Source organism: Perca flavescens, chromosome 8 (assembly GCF_004354835.1).
Source record: "Perca flavescens isolate YP-PL-M2 chromosome 8, PFLA_1.0, whole genome shotgun sequence".
NCBI classification, from domain to species: domain Eukaryota; kingdom Metazoa; phylum Chordata; class Actinopteri; order Perciformes; family Percidae; genus Perca; species Perca flavescens.
Window position 1 is genome coordinate 36,150,958 of NC_041338.1, and position 18,990 is coordinate 36,169,947.

An 18,990-nucleotide genomic window follows, 5' to 3' on the forward strand; every position below is an offset into this window, starting at 1 on the left:
GACGAAGAGTGATGGACACTGGACAATGTGATTTATGTGCACTCTTTTCGAGACTTTCGATGGGACATTTTGCACTGGAACTCAGCTGGGTGGCATCAGAGCAGAAATGCAAACACACTTACACGAATAGCTAAAAGCAGAGATGATTTTGTATTTCAAAACATTATAACAAGCTTAATCAGGCAGATATCTTGACTATAATCTACATGGCTACTGGTCAATCATGCAGTGCGACCGGAGTAAAGCACAGCGGGAACTTCTGTATTGAATACTTTGTTGAGACGGCTTTAATGTCTGCAAAAAGCATTTTCTTTGCTGTTACATTAAACGGTGCCAAGCCAAGATAGTTTATAACGGAGGAGGAGGAGGAAAAAAAAAATATTGTTAATCTAGTGTACAATTAAACCGACTATAATGTAAACAATTTTATGAACAAATACATTTTTCATTAAACCTGTGTGGTGTCTTATAACTCCAATCTTTTCTCGTTGAATGTAAAAACACTTTCTATGGCCAAACATGCCCTTTAAAATATGTCTTTTGCCACGAAAAACAAACAGTTGTCTTTGAAATGCAAAACACTAATTTGTACGGATGAGGCTCATAAATCTTATTGTGTCCCTGTCCGAATCGTACGGCAGCAGAAGTGCGAGATCTGCTGTGGACAAACCCAATTACAGCAGGCAAACGTTCTAACACTGTTAGGGAAATGCGATGCAATCTCCAACTCTTTTGGTGTGTGTGTGTGTGTGTGTGTGTGTGTTTAGGCTTGCTTTACTATATTCGTGGGGTCCAAAAACCGGGGAATACAGTATACTTGTGGGATCTGCACAGCCTCGTGGGGACCAAAATGCTGGACCCCACAAGGTTAAAGGGCTGTTTGAGGGTTAAGACTTGGTTTTAGGATTAGGGTTAGAATTAGGTTATGGTTACGGTTAGGGTAAGGGTTAAGGTTAGGCATTTAGTGGTGATGGTTAGGGTAAGGGTAAGGGTTAAGGTTAAGGTAAGGGGCTAGGGAATGCATTATGTCAATGACGGTCCCCACAAAGATAGTGAAACAAACGTGTATGTGTGTGTGTGTGTGTGTTTGTGTGTTTGTATGTACCTCGATGGGTGGTGTGTGCATGTGTGTGAAGAGCGAGGACATTGGCAAAACCCATTGACTTTGAATCGCATTACATTCCCTTTTCATTAAAACTCCAATATGGATTCCCAACAGAAATCTCGGCGTGGTGATGAATCGGCGTCACGCGCAAACTGATGGGAGGCATTTATCAGCGGGCCTCAGTCATAGATCAACCTAGTTTCAGCACCTTTGGACAGAGCTTTTAGAGCACAGCCATTTGTCACCGCCACAGGAGCTGAAATATGACCCATTAGAGGCAGGTAGTGAATAGGTCAGCAAGAAACGCTGGCGCCCAAGCCATCGTCTTTCCCCGCGTGACCCTGGAGAGACACCGGCGCCGTCGCAGGAACAGCTCAGCAACTATCGGGGCTCGTTTGTTAAGCAGCAAAGGGGCTGGGAACGGAGACAAATGGACCACGAAAAAACGGGACAAAGTAGTTGCAGTCCCAAAACAGGACAGAGGACGACAGGCTCACAGTGCTGATGTTACAGATGTGTTGTTGTGCTCTCTCTACCGTACTAGATAACCCCAGCCCTGGGTTCATTAGAGAGTCTTGCAGCAGCTGCCTCTGTACCGTACCAGTGAAGAATATGCTGGATGTTTAGGAGAGCAGCTGCATGAGAAAGGACGGATTATATAAAAAAGGAGATGACAGGTCGTTTTAGAGACTTTTCATTTTCCTTTTCCTTCCTCACCTTGTGCTGCTCGATTCAACTCTGCTTTTTATCCCCGCTAGCGAAAGGATGTGTCAATTAGAGGTGTGAATCTTCACTGATCTCCCGATTTGATTATGATTATCATATCAGCGATTCAATTCGATTCGATATCTCGATGCATCACAATGCGTCAAATACATGTTTCTATTAAAGCCATGTAGGATATTTAATTCATAGCTTTTCAAGCTTCAAAGACCAAACATTCTGCAGTGCTCTAACACTAAATAAACCGGATACATAAAACTATACAGCACTGAGCACATGGCACCTCCAGAATGTGCAAAACATACCAGAATATGTAAACAGAAATGTTGTTAGGCCTACATTACATTATAAACAGAAATAATCGATGGCTCGGCCGATTATCGAAGCAGCATCGTCCATGTCCATGATTCCATGCATCGATTATTTGATTAAATTCAACACCTCTAGTGTCAATGTGTAATGAGTATCTCATTTGCTTTCAAAAAATAAAAGCCTATACACAACCGAAAGGAAAAAAGTGAGTGAGAAATTGCTCGCTATTAGGAGCTTGTACGCAATAAGTTGTGGCAGATCCATGGGGAACGTCTTGGACAGAATTAGCTTTCCACGCAGCATCCATACCAGCTGGCAGGTTACATTAGGCCGGTTACACGCTGGCTGCGTGGCGCGTCTGTTTAAATTTCGGCTCCCTTGTTAACAGGTTAGAGCTTACACACTGCAGGCTAGAAATAGGACCTTATTTTTCATGCGACACGCAAGCGTGTTGGAAGCGTTTCCATGCAAAAAAGAACATGAAAAAGATGTTTATATGTCATTTAGACACAAATACACATTAATAAATGACATGTTGATGTTTGAAAGTCTCGAGGATTTGATATAAATGCAGATATATGAATGTAATTAAAAAATATTGCAACCAATGCTGTGGAAACATTCTGTAGCCTATTTTGTCGTTAATACTGTCGACGTTGTCTTCGCTGTAATCAGATCAGTATATATTTATGTTTAACATGGTATTTCATTTTATCAATGAGAAACATGCATGTGTCCAGACGAGGCTAGCAGCAGCGTCAGACACGATTATGGTGTGTAAAGACGTAGAAAACGCCACGCAGGCAGTGTGTAACCGGCCTTAAATCCGCCCAGTGAAATTAGTCGTCAAGACTCCAACTAACCAATAATACTAACAGGGTTCATACGCATCTTAACCAATACTTTTTCATGACTTTTTGGCAAATTTCCATGACTATGTGTTCCTGAAAATGTCAGTCGACATTCTACAATAAGAATACTAATCTGTGTTAAAGTTGACCCTCAGAGGTTTAACTATAAATGAATGATAATGTATGTGGTTCATAGAGGGATTCATCATATCTCTCCCCGAATACAACGCTGAGGTTAAGACGACATGAAAATACATTTATTAATCACATATTATTATACTGTGGTAAAAACAATTCCATGACTTTTCCAAACCTTTCTGGGTCTTTTTATGTTTCCAAAACCTTTCCAGGACCTGGAATTTGCATTTTTCAAATTCCATAACTTTTCCAGGTTTTTTCAAAACGTATGAACCCTGATACTAACAGCACAAAACCTCGCTACCTCCCGCCCTCAAAATTGCAAAGTTCACCGTACCCCCAAAAGAGCTGGCCGGATAAATTAACCAAATGATAATTTAGCTTTTCTTGGAGGGTTACTAGCAATGGGAATGAAGATGTAAAGTGTGTCCTGAGGATAGCACTAAAGGAAAAGGTCACGGGGTTATTAAAAATCAAAATGACTAATCATCTGAGGAGCATGAAGGAGCTCTCTACAGTTCATGTCAAAATAAAATGATGAAGCAGCTACAATGTTAGCATGGCCCTGATCGATCCGAACTTAATTCAGGAAAACAAGCGAGGAAAAGTCTAGCCTAGGTAAAGCCTGACGAACTTCTGGGCAAATTTGAGAATTGCTCTGCATGTCAGTCCGGCCAAGAGCCCATTCAAGCCCATTTCCAATTTTTCCAAATCGAGGCACCGATCACAACTGTTGAGGCGGGCTTTACACTACGCTATGCATACGTCATCTCTTTCATTGCACTGATTGGTTGACAGGTACAATAATTAAAAATCTATTTTTTTGTATTACATTTATATCAAAACCTCGAGACTTTCAAACATCAACATGTCATTTATTAATATGTATTCAGTGTGTAACCAGGCTAAGGAAAGACCTGACAAAGTATGAGTTCAGACTTCGCATCGTGATGTTATTTAGGCATCCTTTTTATCCGTTTATTGTAATTACAGAACAGCTAAATATGTACCTGAAGTGGCGTAATGTCTACTTCCTGGAGAAGGAGGTGAAATACATCATGCTTTTTGCTCCTCTGGAGGATATCATTAATCCAGACGAGATGCCATTTGATTTTCTGATGTATCCTAGACTTTCACAGTAGGAACAAAGCAGCAATAGTGGTTATTTCGGCCATATTAATGATGGAGAGAAACACTGTTGGTGTCTACAGCTCTAGACTGGCAGGTAGCGCAAGTAGTGCAAGTAGCGCAAGTAGCGCAATTAGGATTCGGCCGAATAATTGGCTTTTTGAACCGAACCCTACGCTTGCACTGGGTTCATTCAATGACTACGTTTACAAGCTGTCAATTTTCGGGTTATGGTCGGGTTAAGGTCACTATTCGGGTTTCTGAAACATTCGGAATAACCCATTTACATGCGTGAGCAGAGAGAGTTACTCCTGTATACATGGAATTTGTAATCAATTGGCAATATCCCGATGTAAACGGCGACGCACGGTTAGCGTCTGGACATACGGACAACATTAAGACGCAATAACTTTTCGGTCACCTTCTTATAAATCTCACTATCTCGGTACTTTCTGCCGTCAACAAAAGACATTATATTCCTGGTTTTCACCACACTAATAAAGAAACTGGTTTCCTCCTTGCTCCAAAAGTGTGGTGCTGTGCTGCGTTTCGCCATGTTTACCTCTACTTCTTGTTTACTTCCGGTATACTGCGCGCAGGTTTTCTGCATTGAAATATATATTATTATATATATATATATATATATATAACTATATATAACTATATTATTATAGTATATAATTATTATTATAACTATGTTTTTTGGCGCATACAAGAAGTTCCTCTGCTCAAAAGACCAAGATTCCTTGCGAATAGAACATGCGCAGAACACAAATCAATGTTCCTTTTGATGGGGATATGCCGATGCCCGTTTACATGACCAAAATTTTGCGTTAGAAAAGGGGTAACCCAGGTAGCATATTCGGGTTTTTAAAAACCGGAATATGAGCATATTCGGGTTTTTGCCGGTGTTTACATGGCCGTGCGCGACCAGGTTATTGCTAATATTCCGGGTTATTGGCTGCATGTAAAACGTAGTGAGTGTGGCCCTTAGTGAAGCTGAGTTTGACACCCCTGCTGTAGATGATCTAAGAGTCCTGTTGGTTTCGGATGAAACCACAAGGTGGTCCAGGACTACTTCTACTTCTTTTTAATCATCATCTTTTCCCACTACTTCCCATCTCTCGTAGCTGTGACCAACCCAATGAGGGGCACCATTAAAAAAAGGCATTCATTTTGCAGGTACTTTCACATTTCTAGCGCAGGAAGCCGGTAATATCCCCACCGCCCACCTCCATCCATCACAGAGCGACACGCGGTAAATGAGACGCTGCTACTCGCCAGAATAGATGATGATAATAAAGACTGTGGGTGTCACATTGTGGGTGTTTGTTGTGAGTAACTGCGTCCTCCAGCAACAGCCAATCAGAGTTGGGCGTTGCCGTGCCGCCGACATGATTAACTGATGATGATTTTTCCCCCACAGAAACACACCTGCTTGTTAATTTAGAGCAGGACGGGCAAAGAGTTACGATCTACCACCGCAGCGGGACGATGAAATATGAGGCGACACTGGGGACAATTAACCAGCCGATTCTGACCCATCACTCACTGGATGATTAGACATTTCTCTCAGCAGAGCGGGAAGAAGGATTAACTCTAGGAAAGTAACGTTAAGTGTAGTTTTTATGCTCTAATAGTTCATTTGGGGCTTTCTACTTGTCCTCTTCTACATTTGAGTGTAAGCATTGTATTGGTATTGCAGGTACTGAAGATACCTTTTATAGAGTTTCTGCACATTTCACCAAGGCAAATTCAAGACTTTTTAAAGGTCCCATGGCATGAAAATGTAACTTTATGAGGTTTTTTAACATTAATATGCATTCCCCCAGCCTGAATATGGTCCCCCAAGTGACTAGCAATGGTGATAGGTGTAAACCGAGCCCTGGGTATCCTGCTCTGCCTTTGAGAAAAAGAAAGCTCAGATGGACCAATCAGGAATCTTCTCCTTATGAGGTCATAAGCTCATTGTGGGACTGGCTCTAGTGGCTGTAATTCTGCACCAAGGCTGAATTTGGGGAAAGAGACTTTAGATACAGTATTAGGGGACCACTAAGATCTATATAAAAGAGACTTCAGATACAGTATTAGGGGACCACTAAGGTCTATATAAAAGAGACTTCAGATACAGTATTAGGGGACCACTAATGCCTATATAAAAGAAACTTCAGATACAGTATTAGGGGACCACTAAGGTCTATATAAAAGCATCCAAAGAGCACCATGTCATGGGACCTTCAAGTAACAAGATTTGCGTTCTTAAACCAAAGCAATTAATCTGTTATCTAAATCCAGGCAGTTATGTGATATCCTTTGCAACTGAACGATATCCAGCCATTTCTACACTCCACGTATAATTTGTAATTTATTTTTGCTGCAATGTCTGGCAGGGGAGTGACTGGTTGAGTGAATGTGCAATTAAAACATCCTATTTCAAAGTGACTTTTTCCATGCAGAGTGTTTTTAAACTACACGCTGAGATATACTGCGGGGAAGGTTTCACACATGCTCAAATATTTTCTACTATCACTCGCCTTAAGGTTGTGAATTAATGAGCTGACTCAATAGGTTCTTTGTTGCAGCAGGATTCAAGCCCTGGGGAACTGGACCAGCTTTACTCTACTACCAACAACGTGAGAGGCAGCGGTAAATACTGTTCTTCAGTACCAAATGTTGAGGTACTTTGGCTTTACTTGAGCCTTTTCTTCTCATGCCACTTTCTACTTCTACTCTGCTACATTTCAGAGAGACAAATTGGACTTTTTACTCCACTACATTCATCTGACAGCACAACCTGATCTCACAGAAGTCCGTGAAATGAACACGGCTACTTAACTCAAAATCTGTGGACTAGTTTCACAGAATCACAAAAAATTCTGTGATGGGCCCACGGAAGAATTGAACGGGGGAGAGGCAATTTATTTTATGATCCCGTTTGAATCGAGCCATGGATTACACATATGATGTCCGTCAATTTAAAAGATATGTTTTCAACCGAAGAAAGTCTCAGTTAGCCATAGGTTGGTCGTAGTAGCGCTTAGTTTAGTGTGAACTAAACTGTGTGAACTACATCTCTCGTCTCACACAATTTACGTCACCTAGCGTGATGCTCAACTTGCTCGCTAGCTTAGCTAGCTAGCTAGCTAAGCTCTGTTCCACAACACATGTAACGTTATCTCACCTGCTGGGTTTTATCCAGTCAGGTGTTTTCAGCAGAGAAGCAAAAGAACGAGCGAGATCCTCTGCTCATTAGAGTAACGTTACATCCTGGTACGATACACACACACACACACACACACACACACACACACACACACACACACACACACACACACACACACACACACACACACAGGTACGATACACACAGACATTGTAGCTTCAGAGAGACGTCATCCATGAAGTTTGTAGTCTTTCTAATTACGTATTTATTTATTTATTACGTTTTATACTATAACCCAATTCAAACATAATTAATATCTCTCCATTTAATCAAGTTCATATTTTTTCCAAATTAAGGTCCCATGGACCGGAAGTAGAAGGGCGGGACTTCGGCTCTCTATTTTCTTTGCGGTGTTTTAAGTCTTCTGTTTGAACCATAGGCATCATTTACAGGGGTTATGGGGGAGGGGGGGGGGGGGGTGGTTACAACCCATTACATTACATTACATGTCATTTAGCTGATGCTTTTAACCAGAGTGACTTCCAATTAAGTGCTTACAACCCTGAAGGTGCAAACTCCAGGCAACAAGTAGTAAGTACATTAGCTTTAAATAAGCTAAACTACAAAGAGCCATATGGAAGTAGCCTCGTGAGAGCATCCTGATCTGGCGAGCTCCAGTTTTCCATTCGCAGATCAGTCTGGAATCTTGAGAGCGACCAATCAGCGTTGGTTTTGAGGCGGGTTTAGGTGTGACTCAACGAGAAGCGTCTGTTCAGTCTAAACAACGTGGCAGCTTCCATGGATGAGATGAGCGTAGCAGCAAGTTTTATCTGAATCAGAAAGTATTCCTTCATTGAAAGAAGAGCAACAAAAAAAAGGCTTTTCTCGGAGGAAAAGATGTTTTTTGCTCTTCTCCCAACTGGTTTCGGCAAGAGTTTGATCTGATTGGTTGATTTAGCCCGTCTATCACTAACTATAGGTGGTGATAGACAGATGGTTTATCCAATCAGCTAACCAGGATTTTCGCCCCCTTCCCAAAAAGTTCTCCAACGGTAAGTTCCCAGATGGATATGCCGAGCAAATGCGAAGCGATCCATCTGGTGGAGTCAGGTTAATATGGAAGTGCCGCTGTTAAAACATACATAATAATTATTTTTTGGAAGGGATGTGTTCTCAGCCCCTCAATAATAAAAACTGGCCAGTGCAACCACCCCACCGTAACTTGATGTTTTTCCAATTTCGCTCAAAAGTCGAGATCTCACACCCCCAAATGTTGAACCCAAAGCTAAGCACTCGGTTTTAACTGAAACTTGTTATGCCGATTGTGTCGGCCTGGACTCGTAAAAAGAGATTCTGAATCTCGGTGGGAATACAACTGAACAAGAAGTGCAAGAGATGCAAAAGAAGCACGGAGAACAAACCAAGCCGCTGCAGCTTAATGAGCCCTGAATGCACGTTCAATCCCAGCGGGATCCTATCTGGAGTCGTTATATATATATGATTACATTACCAGTGTTTACCCGACACTATTCCACCGTTTCATTTTCTGCTAATACAGCCTAACGATCCCGGCTGAAGTGAACTAATACCTCTCATTACAACGCTTTTAAAAAAAATGTCCCATTTTCTCTAAGATAAAACTTTGGCTATTTCTTCTCATTGAATTATTACCCCCATTACAACATTTGTAATTTAGGCCAGACCCGTGGCTCGTTTCTCGGATAAGTTAAAGTAGAAAACAGCCTCATTTATAGCTTTTCCTCATGCAGAACCTCCCGGGATTTAAGTAATTTTTCTGGCGCTCGCCCCGGCCCATTAGGCTCGAACAACATTGCTGACTTGGGTGATCTTTTTGAGCTTTTATTAGTGTTTTCATGACGCAGATGGCGAGCGTTCCCTTAACCTGTGCTGATACGCTGAAGCAGATAGAAAGTGGCTTACAGGCTCAGGTTGTTTCCACGAGAGAGGTTCGTGCTGATTAATGACTTCCTCCGAATTATTTCTTTGTTCTCCTTGGCTCTGTGGCGGCTGTTACTTTTAAAAAAAAATCTTTTCCAGGAAACACTGAGTCAGGCCATTGTGTGTTGTCACATTCGTACAGAAACACACGGTTACATACAGCCAGTTCCAGTAGTGTGGTCTAGGTGATACTAGGGCTGCACAATATATCGTGTTTTTTTTTTTTAAGTCATCACAATATCAACTAGTGCAATACACATGTCGCGAAAGGCTGCGAGGTCTGCGAAAGACACTCAGAGATGTTTTGTAAATTAAAAGAAAATATCAGTAGAAAACTGCACTTAATAAATATATATAAATACATCTGTCATTCTTTTTTACAGTGCTCATATTGTGCTTTTTCCCTTATATATCTGTATATGTTGTATATCTTTTTTGTGTGCATGTTATAGGTTTACAAAGTGAAAAAGCCCAAAGTCCCCCCCAAAGGGACTTACCATCTCCAACAGAAAACACTGTTCACCAACTGCTCCAAACAGCTCTATTGTAGTCCAGCCTTTACTTCAGAGACAAACGTGGTCACTTTGGAACACACGTTATAATGCTCGCCTAGCTGCTAGCATGGCACGCCCTCATACTCTGCTCCTGACTGGCTAGTAGTCCTTACCTAGCTACTGTCAGGGCACGCCCTCATACTCTGCTTCTGACTGGCTAGTAGTCCTTACCTAGCTACTGTCAGGGCCTCATACTCTGCTCCTGACTGGCTAGTAGTCCTTACCTAGCTACTGTCAGGGCACGCCCTCATACTCTGCTTCTGACTGGCTAGTAGTCCTTACCTAGGTACTGTCAGGGCACGCCCTCATACTCTGCTTCTGACTGGCTAGTAGTCCTTACCTAGGTACTGTCAGGGCCCTCATACTCTGCTTCTGACTGGCTAGTAGTCCTTACCTAGGTACTGTCAGGGCCCTCATACTCTGCTTCTGACTGGCTAGTAGTCCTTACCTAGGTACTGTCAGGGCACGCCCTCATACTCTGCTTCTATATGTCATGGGACCTTTTAGAGAAAATCCTGATGTTCGGAGGAATAGCTCACAACGGCAGCTAACGAGCTGCTCTCAGGCCTGTAGTTGATGACTTATGGATTCGCCACAGCTCCCTAACCTTTCTGTGGCTCCTTTCATCTGCCCGGTTCCTCATGGCCGCCACCATCAATGGCGGAGGGGCGGGGTGTGGTCTCGCTCCGGGAGAGCGGACCCAGAATTCCCCCTCATCCTCCAGCGCAAGGCTGCTCTACGATTACACATTCTGTAATGAATAATTTACCTTTTCCTAATCACCCAGTAAGCTGCTTCATTTAAAACGCCGGCTTCCTCCTAGTGCAGTGATTAGAGCCGGGAGCCAAGGTGAGGGGAGGAAGATTAGAGGAAAATGAAGACCGGGCTGTTGTGAGCGCTGCCGTCCTGCCGAACGGCGCTGCTCCGTTAGCTCCGCTCATTACCGCTCGGCCAAATGTCATCGCCGTGCACAGCAGGCGTCTGCCGAACAATCGGAGCCATTATCGGGACAAATAACTCCACTTTAAAAGGGTAACGTCTGGGGTTTTTCTTTTTTCAACCTGAACCCTATTTTCTTATGTTTCCTGTGTCTAAGTGACTGATGGGAACAATTATTCATTAAATTTGTCCAGTATCAAGCGAGAATGCTGCTGCAGGCGATGGTGATTTCGGGGCTATTTCATGTACAGTACAGGTCAAAAGTTTGGACACACCTTCTCATTCAATGCGTTTCCTTTTTATTTTTATGACTATTTACATTGTAGATTCTCACTGAAGCCATCAAAACTATGAATGAACACATATGGAATTATGTACTTAACAAAAAAGTGTGAAATAACTGAAAACATGTCTTATATTTTAGATTCTTCAAAGTAGCACCCTTTACTGTACATGACTCCATGTAAATAATCAGGACTTTTATCATGGTAAAACACACTTCATACAAAGTGTACAGAAACTAAATAAAACTACCAAAAGCCGTCTTGGTTCATCTTTCTACTGTTCCAACCATCACCACTCTGGTTGAAATAAACCCTTAATTCACCCATTTACATGTGGAAATATGCTGGCTCTATACACACTAAAAGTCCTGATTATTTACATGGAGTCTGGTGGAGATATGCTGGCTCTATACACGCTAAAAGTCCTGATTATTTACATGGATTCTGGTGGAGATATGCTGGCTCTATACACGCTAAAAGTCCTGATTATTTACATGGAGTCTGGTGGAGATATGCTGGCTCTATACACGCTAAAAAGTCCTGATTATTTACATGGAGTCTGGTGGAGATATGCTGGCTCTATACACGCTAAAAGTCCTGATTATTTACATGGAGTCTGGTGGAGATATGCTGGCTCTATACATGCTAAAAGTCCTGATTATTTACATGGAGTCTGGTGGAGATATGCTGGCTCTATACACGCTAAAAGTCCTGATTATTTACATGGAGTCTGGTGGAGATATGCTGGCTCTATACACGCTAAAAGTCCTGATTATTTACATGGAGTCTGGTGGAGATATGCTGGCTCTATACACGCTAAAAGTCCTGATTATTTACATGGAGTCTGGTGGAGTTTGGTGATGGTGATTTCGGGGCTGTTTGATGTTAAACTAAAAGGATCTTACTCTTTAAATAAAAGGTCTATCTCTGTAGGGATCCTTTCATAATGTTGTCAGAAACTTAGAATAATAATCTGAGTCTGTCAGCGGCAAAAACAGAACTTTTAGTGGACACTGACTGATGCTGAACATCTGTCCTGTAGGGTTACATTGCAGACCGGTTCGTGGCTGCCGGTGACAGCGTTCTCGCTCAATACTGGACCAGTTGCAAAGATTTTGGTTCATAATAGTTACTTAGAAACCAATGCATGGGAAAATCGGAGGAAAACTTAAGAGCTTCAGCCTTAGCTCGTCTGCTAGATCTGTAAAAAGTGAGAGAGTGCTTCCCTTTTCAGGATAACAGCTTATTTTATGGATGGATTTAGGTCTCAAGTATAGAGCTTTTACGAGTGCATTCAGCTGTAGATGTTTCGGCGATGCAGCACTGTAAACATGCATCTGGACAAGAAAGCTTTTTAAAAGCACACGTGACTCGGACAATTTTCAGCGGGGGCCGACTGGCAGCACTTTTCTCAGCTGGTCCGTCTCCACCGCAAGCCTCCACGCTGATGGCACTCAATCTGATGACATTCACGCACCGAGGAGAGTGCTTCAGTCTAAATTATTCCTCTGTGGACGATCCAGCCAACCAGTGACAGAAGGCTGTGGTTATAAATGGGTAACTGGCAGGTGGGAATGACTGCAGCTGGCCGAGTGTGAGGCAGGGCTGAGAGAAAGTCTACAGAGTCTGTGGTTTGTTTACATGAGAAGTGCCACAAACAGTTGTGTAACCAAAAAAAAAGCAGAGCGAGAGAGATAGAAGTTCAAACGAATGTTGGATTGTCGGTTTTGAATACCAAAATTTGCTTTGCTGAACTTCCAGATTGCTGCTGCACCGATTCTGAATTCATGTAGAAAATTAATGTTATTATTACACATGTAATTATAAAAGATGATCCTGAACGAGTATTGTCAGTGTTGATTCATCTGTGGATATTTTCGGTGTAGATTATTACCGGTATCGAAAAAAAAAAAAAAAAACACTACCCAACCCTAACTAGGGTACAACCCAAGTCTGGAAGCTCTCCGCTCATTTCCGATTCCCAAGGAAGCGTTCAATGGCGCAGACCAAAATGCCTCTGGACGCAATTGGAAAGACCTATTGTACAACTAATCAAAGCAACGAAAAGTATGATGTAGCACTGAGAGACACATGCAAGTGTCTCCAGAGGCTACAGATGTCTCCTGTTTCTACAGCCAATAGAGAAGTCAGCTGGTGGAGTCAGCTACAATCTAAAATATATAAAATGATCGATAATCCATTTTATTTCTATGTTGCAAACTGTCAGCGGGAGGAAACGGCACAGTTTTATACGGAGGCTCAATACGGAGCGCCCGCGAGCACGGTCCAAAATGCCTCTGGACGCAATTGGCTAGACAACAAACTGTACAACTAATCAAAGCAACGAAAAGTGTGATTGAGCACTGAGAGACACACGCAAGTTAAGGCGGATTTATGCTTCTGTGGGGGCTTTCGCCGTGGCCTACGTAAGCGGCCCGATGTTTATACTTGTGCATTGGAGCGTGTGGTAGAGCAAGTGAGAGAGTGAGGGCGATTAGGATTGAGTACCGACTTTAATGGACTGTTTTTATATAGCGCTTTTCTAGTCTTAAACACTACTCAAAGTAGCTTTTACATAGTACAGGAACCTTTCACCCTTCACACACATTCATACGCTGTGGCCTAGGATGCCGTACAAGGTGCCACCAGATGTGCTCATCAGATAAACATTCACACACATTTACACTCTGATGGCACAGCATCGGGGGCAACGAGGTTCAGTGTCTTTCCCAAGGACACTTCGGCATGGAACTGCAGGGCCAGGGATCGAACCACCAACCTTCCGATGAGCTCTACCACTGAGCCACAGCGCCCCGACTTTAGAGTCGTAGTGAGAGATAAGTCACTGTTCTTTCTGACCACGGAGGGAAATCTGGAGCAGGAAAAGTTAACTCTCTCCTTGATTTCATAATAATTCAGGAAATAATTAACGCTATCAAGCCACGGTCAAGCGGACCAATCACAGTTGTTGTGCTCTGCATCGCCACGACCTGTATTTAAATTTTTTGAGTGGTGAATGTGGTGAATTCCACCTAGGCAGTACATACCCATGGTGTCGATTTAACACAGCAGAGGGTAATTGAAAAAAGTAGGGCTGCTCGATTATGCAATAATATATAATCACGATTATTTCGGTCAATATTGAAATCACGATAATTTAACACAATTAGTCATTGACTTCTGGAAAAATTTTGCAATTACTGAATTTAAAAAAACAGTGGAAAAAACACATACAACTGTGAAATTTGCCTAAATACATTTCCTATTCAAACATTTTAAAAAAAAATTCAGAACACAAGAGAAAATAAGAGTTTACTTGCAAAACGTAATTAGCTAAATAATTGTTTTATCTCGATTATCGATATGGACTTTTTTGGCTTAATGCCCCACTGAGCAACTTTCCTAAGAATGAACGGCTCAAACGCTGTGTCCAGGTTTGATCATACATCCCTATGTAACGGCAGGCGGCAGTGATCAATGGCAGAGCCTGGCCTGTAGTGAGTTGGGCCTGCTGGTTAAATGCTTCAGGGATCGATGACATAACGACTTGCCCGAGTTCATCTGCTTCGGTGTACTTTTGGAGGCCGGAAAGTCATTTCCTCCCCTCCTATTGAGTGTACTGTATCCTGACAGATAAGTCTTTACACGACCCGGACAGGCCTGGCAAAGAGAAAATAGATCCATCAATCTCCCCTTAATGCTGCAAACCTGATGAGAAAACATCGGCGGACATCGAGCAAGAATGTAACAGCTGCCGTCCTGCAGTGAACCAGAATTCATCACCGGACGAATCTACTCAACGGATAAACCCTCCAGCATGCCGTGTAGTCGGGCAGAGTCGCTATTGTCAATAAATGTTTAAAGCTACGCTGTGAGGTTTTTTAGAAAAAGCTAATTTATACCTATATGAAGTCCAGAAGAGGGTGATTTATCTTCAGAGACGGGAAGCAGCATCCAGAGAGTACACAGAGCTATAAACTGAGCTGTTGGGCAGAATCTCTTCCACCTTCTGTCTCATCAACACAGGAATAAAACCTCCCATCTCAGCTCCCTCGCCTTGTTCTTATGCTTTGTATTGTCTTGTCCTGAGATGAAAGATTCATCTTACGGATTTAAACCCGACTGAGCAGCTTCTCTGCACCTCTGACAACCACATCACCTTGGTTGTTTAACCAAATGTAAATATGTAGCACTGTTTTTATGATTATTTTCAGAATCATAGCAGCCGCTGCAGAGCCCTGATTGTTAAAGGTCCCATGGCATGAAAATTTCATTTGTTTTTTTCACTGTTTTTTAACATTAATATGCGTTCCCCCAGCCTGCCTATGGTCCCCCAGTGGCTAGAAATGGTGATAGGTGTAAACCGAGCCCTGGGTATCCTGCTCTGCCGTTGAGAAAATGAAAGCTCAGATGGGCCGATCTGGAATCTTTTCCTTGTGAGGTCATAAGGAGCAAGGTTACCTCCCCTTTCTCTACTTTGCCCTCCCAGATAATTTGGCCCACCCATTGGAGAGAGAGACATCATGGCTTTCAAACGAGGCTTTCAAACTAAGGTCTATATAAAAGAGACTTCAGATACAGTATTAGGGGACCACTAAGGTCTATATAAAAGAGACTTCAGATACAGTATTAGGGAATCACAAAGTCTATATAAAAGAGACTTCAGATACAGTATTAGGGGACCACTAAGGTCTATATAAAAGAGACTTCAGATACAGTATTAGGGGACCACTAAGGTCTATATAAAAGAGACTTCAGATACAGTATTAGAGGACCACTAAGGTCTATATAAAAGAGACTTCAGATACAGTATTAGGGGACCACTAAGGTCTATATAAAAGAGACTTCAGATACAGTATTAGGGAATCACAAAGTCTATATAAAAGAGACTTCAGATACAGTATTAGGGGACCACTAAGGTCTATATAAAAGAGACTTCAGATACAGTATTAGGGGACCACTGAGGTCTATATAAAAGAAACTTCAGATACAGTATTAGGGGACCACTAAGGTCAATATAAAAGAGACTTCAGATACAGTATTAGGGGACCACTAAGGTCTATATAAAAGAGACTTCAGATACAGTATTAGGGGACCACTGAGGTCTATATAAAAGAGACTTCAGATACAGTATTAGGGGACCACTAAGGTCTATATAAAAGAGACTTCAGATACAGTATGAGGGGACCACTAAGGTCTATATAAAAGAGACTTCAGATACAGTATTAGGGGACCACTAAGGTCTATATAAAAGAGACTTCAGATACAGTATTAGGGGACCACTAAGGTCAATATAAAAGAGACTTCAGATACAGTATTAGGGGACCACTAAGGTCTATATAAAAGAGACTTCAGATACAGTATTAGGGGACCACTGAGGTCTATATAAAAGAGACTTCAGATACAGTATTAGGGGACCACTAAGGTCTATATAAAAGAGACTTCAGATACAGTATTAGGGGACCACTAAGGTCTATATAAAAGAGACTTCAGATACAGTATTAGGGGACCACTAAGGTCTATATAAAAGCATCCAAAGAGCACCATGTCATGGCACCTTTAATAAATGGTCACACACGCCACTTCCTAAAGCCATGTTGCGTGTTATCGCGAGGCTACGGTTGGGTTTAGGAAAAGAGGTAGCACTTACATTACACCATGTAATAAGATGGTAATAGTCGGATAACAGTGGGATAATAACGAAGTAATATATAGGTAAAAACATGTAATTACCAATGTAATAACTGGGTAATACATCACAGTAATAAGATGTAATACGTTTGTGTCCCGCGTCAAAAGGGACGCAATAGTCCCGACCAAGCGTGTTTAGATAAAGCGCGTTATATGATGCCAAAGGAGACTTTTAGCATCAATAACAACGACAAAGGCACCGGACTAAGAGTCCGTATTTTACAAGATGGGAGTGAGAATCTGTTGGAAATACAGAGAGAGTTTTGAGAAGCTGATCGGCTTAATGTATCAACTCACTTGGCAATGGCTTGGAGTAATGGATGATAGTCGTGCACTATAGCTTTAATTAACCTGACTCCACCAGATGGATTGCTTCGAATTTTCTCATCATATCCATCTGGGAACTTTCCATTGGAGAACTTTTGGTAAGGGGCGAAAATACTGGTTAGCTTATTGGATAAACCATCTGTCTATCACCTATGTTGGTGATAGACGGGCCAAATCAACCAATCAGATCCACGAAGCGTATGAAAATACAACCACAAGCCCCTGCTGCTGCAGGCAAAGCATAGCTCGTTAGCTCAGCAAGCTAGCAACATGTCGGTAAAGGAGATTTGCCTTTTGTGTAACGAGAATTTAGGAATAAAAGGCCCCATTTCAGGTTCCCGGTCCATATTCCAAAAGAAGGATCCAAGAGAAAAAAGCATTAGCGAGCGGCTAACAGAAGTAGGGCTACCGCTGTCTGAAAATCCTGGTTAGCTGATTAGATACACCATCTGTCTATCACCTACCAAACCCGCCTCAAAACCAACGCTGATTGGTCCGTCGTTTGGCGAACAGCTCCAAATTTTCTCTACCACAAGATGCCAGAATTATCTGCGAGTGGAAAACTGGAGCTCACCAGATCAGGACGGTCTCACGAGGCTAGGCTTTAATGCCTGTGATACACAATATTTTTCTTGCGGCCCTAATCGTGTGACACAGCGGTGTTCCAAATTTAAATGTGAAGTTAAAGAGATGAATCTCAGGTTGAAGTTTTCAGAGTTGAGCAGGTGAATCTCCTGATGTAAACTACCCCAGTGGGCTCAGTGATTGATTTTTTGTATATCTTGAGTCTAACCCCCGCTGGCTGCTGTCAGGATCGCTGTCAGATATCAGTCTTGGCGAGCAGCAGGCAGCCTCACGCTGGACGAGCTCCAGCAAACTCAGCTTGATGAAATCAAACATGTTTAAAACACGCTGGCTGAGAAGACCGTCTGCAGTCTTAAACAGGAGAGCAGCTGGAGTAAAGAGAGTAAACCTACTTGTGAATTCATGCCACATGTGGCTTTAATTTAATTTAGACTTTCAGTCTGCCCATTAAATGATTAAGGTTAACCTGAGTTAACTTAAAGGTGCCCTGCCACACAAAACCGTTTTCTCTTGCATTTTTTCAAATATGTGAGGTCCATATGTGTTTGTGTTATGTGGTGAATATGAACATGAACTGCTACCTCCTCTGTCAGCTCTAGACACTGAAAAGATATGTGGAGAAATCAGGCCAATTACAAAAGCTGGTCAGTCTGACATCATGCTGCCTGAGCTCATTACTATTCATGAGCTCGCCCAGTTGCACTCGGTAAAGGATGCTGACAGCCAGGCTCTCATCGGCTAGCTGTTAGCCAATCAGAGTCAAATGGCTTGAAACAAGGTAACCAAGGCATGTTTTTTCCATGGTAGAACTTCAGACATTACTACAAATTAATGAAAAGTGTGAAATGTGTGGCAGGGCACCTTTAACATATTTAAAGCCCACGTTTGCTCAAATTTTGACTGAATATATATGTCATACTCAAATCTAAAAAGACATTATCTTTTAGCTTTTTCATGATTATTTTTGCTTGTACTTCAAACGTTAAATATAGGCTTGGATCTTTATTAAACTTTTATCTTTTTAAAGTGTCATTTTTTTTAAAGTTCCAACTCGGGAGGACAACACAAGGGTTAAATTCCAGTGGTTTTGTGTTGCCAGCGCTCAGGCCGCCCTGCGGGATGTTGAGAGAAGGACTGAAATATTAAGCAGTTCATATTAAAAGATGGAGCCGGCCTCTGAAGAGCTGGAGGATGGAGAGGAACCAATAAAGAAAGTGGAGGTAATAGAGAG

The 18,990-nt window shown here is 42.1% G+C and overlaps 1 protein-coding gene across 1 annotated transcript in view; it reads right to left on the reverse strand.

Moving 5' to 3' along the window:
* The window catches only part of immp2l (inner mitochondrial membrane peptidase subunit 2), a 178,973-nt gene that overhangs the window by 54,992 nt on the left and 104,991 nt on the right, over nt 1–18,990 (reverse strand). The window lies entirely within an intron of this gene.